Source organism: Sorex fumeus, unplaced genomic scaffold (genome assembly GCF_029834395.1).
Source record: "Sorex fumeus unplaced genomic scaffold, SorFum_2.1 ptg000037l, whole genome shotgun sequence".
NCBI lineage: Eukaryota > Metazoa > Chordata > Mammalia > Eulipotyphla > Soricidae > Sorex > Sorex fumeus.
This window is the reverse complement of record NW_026606094.1, coordinates 36,095,225-36,101,224: the sequence shown is the minus strand read 5'-3', so window position 1 is coordinate 36,101,224 and position 6,000 is coordinate 36,095,225.

Here is a 6,000-nt window from a genome sequence, read left to right as displayed (position 1 = left end):
AAACAATTACTGTTATTGTGCTTGTGGTCTCCAAAAAATAGCCATGAAGACTGGAGAAATATTACAGTGGTTGGGATACTTGCCTTGAATGCAGCAGACAGAGGCTTGATCACCAACATCACGTGTGGTCTCCAGAGCCTTTCCAGGAGTGAACACTGAACACAGGGACAGAAGAGAGCCTGGCCCTGAAGGTGTGGCCCCAAAACAAAGAAAAGTCTGACGCTAATAGTTATAGGGAATGACACCCTAGGCACAACCAAGGGGTTACTCCATATCAAAGTTAAGCCAGACCTAGAGTTATTTAAAACATTTAACTATTTTCCTTAGGGATGTCCTTAACCCTGAAAATAATGACTTGAAAATGCCTATAGGAAGACATTTATAAATAGCAACAAAATGATAGGTACGTCTTTTCACAAGTATGTTGTTTTTAACCCAACCAAAGGAATTAAAGAAATTTTTAAGAAGAAATATTTTACTTATATATTTTACATTTATATAATACAGTATGCAAAATATATATAAATATAAATAAATAGAAAAGGAGACTCACAATTTGACCCATCATTAGAAAAAATAGTAATGTAATAAAATATTAGCCAACATATACCTTGCAGAATCTTTAATAACTTTTTAATTGTCTTTCCCTTAACTTTAAGGCAGTGTGTCTGGTTTCCCTATATATGAAAGCTCATTATATATGAGTCTATTTAATGATGTGTCCATCTTATCTTTATAGGTTTCAGTGTTGCCCCATTTTCAAAGACTGGAAGCCAGATGGAGAACAAATTCTTCTGGGATCCATTAACTATTATAATACTGCGGTTTATAATAAGATATACATATATATGCATGTATGTTTGGTCTTTAAAACCTTTTTTTGGCACACATCACTTAAAACCACTGGAATTTCATAGGTGGTGAGAGTCGTAAAAAGTATCTTTTGTTATGTTAATGAGGTAACTTTTGTACTCCCACTTAAGAATCAGGCCTGTTTGCCAGGAGACCCAATCACAATTTAGATGTTTAGAACTTTTAGACCTGTTTTCCCTTCTAGGAAGGGGAAAGTTGTTAGAAGTTGTATTTCCAAAGACCAATGAATTGACTAAGCATATAGGTAAGGAAACTTCCACAAACACCCCAAAATACTGGATTGTAATAACTTCAAAGTTGGTGAATATGTAGAAATATGGGAGAATTGTACGTTTGAAGAAAACATGGAAATCCATCCTGTTTCCCTAACCCTTGTTTGTGTGTTTTCATCTGGATATTGATTCATTTCTTTAATATCCTTTATAAGTTGGCAATCTAGTGAGTAAAATGCCCCTTTGATTTCTATAGAGGCAAAGCAAGAGCTATGGAAACCCAGTAACTTCTGATATATAGCCAGGTATGTACAAGCACAGCTAGTCATTTTGGCTGTGTATGAACATGGGTAGTAACCTTGACTTGCAAATGGAATTCTGTAAAGACTTGGAGCCCTCCGAAGCACAAAAATGTGTAAGTCTACAACTGTACCTCATGGTGTTTCACTAATAAAAATTTTTAAAAAAAAAATTGTTGCTCTCAAAAAAAAAAAAAGACTTGAAGCCCTGTGCCCTTTACCTGTGGAATCTGATGCTGTTTCTGGACAATGTCAGAGTTAACTTGATTTATTTGACATTCTGCTGTAGACTGAGAATTATTTGTTTGTATGAGGAAGTTTCACATGCTCATGCATATGCGTGTGCACAGACAAGCACACAAATACACACAAATACACACAAATACATATACAGTTTTTGTTAAGAAACCCATTTATCCATAAGTTATCCCACAGAGAATGTGTTTTTACTTCTTATATATAACCTAATTGAAATTGAAGTTACTCTACTTCAAACAAGTCCCTCATTAAAAGGTGTTCTTAAGTCCTTCAGGAAATTAAAACCACATTAATACTCCAAGGACAATCTCAGAGTATAGATTAAGAAAAGTGAGGAAAGGATAAAAAGCTACTTAGTAAAATGAAGTCCTAACTATAATGGTGAAGTCAACATTATATCTCCAAATGTCTAAAGCAGACAATCCCTCCTATGAAATAATCCATGCAAAAGCAAATAAACATAAGCCATCAAACTACTCCAGTGTCTTTGCATATTATTCTACTACTGGTCACTTGAATATTTTTGTTAGTTTGCCTTCTTGAAGTCCAAATCCTCAAAACAAGCTATTGTTTCAAAGGAATGTAAAGGCCTAGAGAACATTGTTGATGGCTAATGGAGCCATATTGTTACTCTTCATCAATGAAATTAGCAAGTGATGTAGAGGGCCTGTGGTAACTGTATAAATTGAGTACGTCTGCAGATTAATGCTAGGGAACTAACTTTAACCACAGATGTTTAAATTGGCAGAGTTTCTCTATCAACAGCTTACACCCCAGTCAGATTGTATGATTTAAAAGCGATTTGCAGAAGAACTTCTATCATCAATCATTTGGGACAAATATTAGATTACTGAGACAACTTTGATTTCACATCTGTCAATTGAGGCTTTCTCTGTCCAGTCATGTTCTGATATTGTGATTTCATTATGACAGTATTCCATATTCCAGTTGCTGGTGCAATCATTGTGAGCTAGCACCTTAAAGTTCCTTATCTTAAATGGTATTTTCTTAATGTAGTTACACTGTGGAACCAAAGAGAAATGTCCCTTATCATCCTAGTTGGTTCTATTTGAGAAGGAGACCCTAGTTCTGAATTATGTCATTTTCTTTTCAAATGTCACTTTACCCTGAACACTGAGTACATTACCTCAACAGTGAACACAGATTTTCTCATTCAAAACTGATAGGTTTGGACCAAAGTGCTAGTATGTAGTAGGTAGGGTGCTTACTTTGGAAGCTGAATGCGATTTAATCCCCCCTGAACCAGATATGGTTTCTGGAGCCCAGAGCCATGCCAGGAGTAATTCCTAAGGCAGAGCCAGAAGTCCTGAACAGCACCAGGTGTGTGCACCCCACTCAAAAAAAGAAAATAATGACACTGACACAGTAGACCACTTACTGCCTTTTTCCCCCTTTGATAATAAAGATTTTATTTCCTTATTTTTTTTAAAATGTGATGGTTCCTATTCTATTCTCTATCAAAGCACTTTGCCTTACTTCTCTATGCTAGTAAAGAAATTTTGAAATTATTCTGATCTGTTTTATTCTTTAAAATAGTGGTAATTACTGTAAATCCCAGAGATCAGTTGTCTTGTAAGGGACTCATCCCTTGACCAAAGGAGGAAAGCATATCTCATTTTTGAGAAACTACTCTTATATCCCATTCCACTTACTCGCCACAACTAGCAGCACTGACCTTTGCACATGGCCACGTCAGCTTTCCTTCTTTTCAGTAGCACCTAACTTGTATCATATACCTCATCAAACTATTGATTCATATTCTTCATCAACATAACTCTTCGACAGTTTTACTAAAGAATGTCATTAAGCACTCTCACGGAAATATGACACATACTATGAACTTGTTTTGTAACTGCAATAAGATATTGATCTAAACCGGAAATTTTAGCTCACTTTTTCTGAAATGAAAACTTCATAACAGGCTAGGGTTTCTCATGCCTCATATTTATTTCTCCTCCCTCCACCTCTTCCTCCTCATTCTCCCCCCTCCATCCTCCTCCTCCTCCTTCTCTCCTTCCTCCTCTTCCTTCTTCTTCTCATCCTTCTCCTGCTCCACCTTTCCTTCTCCTCTTCCCTTCTCCTCCTCTTTCTTCTTCCCCTCCTCCTCTTCCTCCTCCTTTTTCTCCTCTTCCTCAACCTTTTCCTTCATCTCCGCTTCCCTATCATTCTTTCATCCTCCTCCATGCCCTTCTCTTCCCCTCCTGCTGCCCCTTCTACTTCTCCCCCTCCTCCATTTCTTCCTCCTGTTCCCACCTCTATTCCTCCTCCTCCTTCTTCTCCTCTTCCTCCTCCTCCTCCTGCTCCTCCACCTCTTCTTCCTTCTCCTCCTCCTCTTGCTCCAGTACTATCTAGTGAGTATAGGGAAATATATGACATAGTTCTTGGAAATCTCTTATACTACTTGAAACACTCAAATACTTCACAATATTGAATTCAAATCACAGAATTTAAGGAGTCAATTAGAATAGAATTTAGTTGTGGAGATCTTAGCATAACTGAATCAGTTCCTCTTCTTGAGCAGTTCATGAGGTAGGTTTGCATATTAAACATGTCCCATATTAGACTCTCATACTTCTGGTCCACTCTGCCTAGTCTGTACATACCATTTTACTTGCTCAGAATTTGACAAGAGCTATCTATATGTAGATCCTATTCGTCCTCAAAATTTGTAATATGAAAATTAGTTTATCCACATGTCATGAAATCTAGTTAATTCCATATCCTTTGCCACACAGAGGCTGACCTCTGTAAATTCAGTTTGAAACCATGAACACTCAGGTGCAAACTACAATGTGGCCTAAATGCTTGTCAGTCTTCTCTTGGTCAGATCTAAACAGTCATAGAAAAGAGTTCTGCCTTTCATCTTCTGAGTAACACTATATTGAATATTGTCATAGAAAGATAGGTAAAACTTATAAAACAATTGCATATACCTCATCTGATATAATGTGCTATTAATTTTTTAGCTTTCATTAGAGTATACACATCAAAAATTACGTCCATGAAACTGATAAATCTATAATAGTATATCTCAATAAACTTTTGTCAAAAATTGTAATTTTACCTCCTCATTTAGAATGTGTCTTCACACATTTTTTTGGACACATGTTGATATCATGCTATTGAGTCATATAGTAATTAGAAGATAAAGTCTGAAAGAGAAATTATGTTTCAAAAATATTTCTCTAAAAGATAGAGACTAAAAAATTATGAATTCAATATTTCTTTTTACAAATATTTTTTGTTCTCACCATTAAGCTACTCTGTGTGTATACATTCAAAACCATTGACTTGATCACCACCTAATTAGCACTATGACTAAATTATGAAAGATTGTAGGAGTTTGCTGCTAAGTTCTTTTGCTCATAAATAATAGAAAGGAAATAAAAGTTGAAATTATTTTCTAATATTTAGCCAAAACTTGAACACAGTTGTCAACAAAATACTGTGTATATATAGTATATATCTATATGGAAAGAATTGGAATGAGGGAAATATGTAAAATTTTAAATTGTGAAATTATAGAAATTTATCATTTATTTTATTATCAAAAATACAAGTAAATCAAACTTTTGAAAATTAACAATTACATTAGTGTTTGTCTCTGTTTTTAGAGAAACAGACAAATGAAAGAAAATATAAGTCCAGAGAGAAAGTATCACCCTGTAAATACACACCACAAAACCACTGAAAATTCCTTAAAATTATAGGGCTTTGGAGGGCCCAGTGTTCTGTGAAGTGGAATTTTAATAGACACTAGTGAAGCATTCTGGCAGAATGACAATCCCATTGGAATAATGGCTAAATCATGCTCCACTTTCAGTAAAATTTTATTTGTATACTTCTGTCCTTCACCCTTAGGCAGATTCTTCTTTGTTTAAAAGGAAGAATAATCTAAAATTAAAGCACAAAGATTTAGCTTTTAACATGTACTATGTTTCTTTTTATATATAATTAAACCATGAATTTACAGATGATCATTAAGGGATGTATTTGCAATATATTGATATGTTAGAAGGAAATTTTAATTAAGTGGAAAGAAAACATAGTGAATAGAAACAAAACATGATAGAAAGCTTGAAATATAGAATCTATGTGTAGATTTAAGAATGCTAGGAAATTAAATACTCAAGATTTTCCCTCATTATTAATAAAATAATTTTACTCTAATGATATTTTATTAATATTCTCTGGTAAGAATCTATTTTTAATATGCTGTTTGTACTAGTTATATTTCTACATATATACCTATGAGTAAATGAATTTTATTTATGTTAAAAATATGATCTTCTGCCTGTTCTTTCAGAAAATATTTTACTGGCACATAATCACTACAA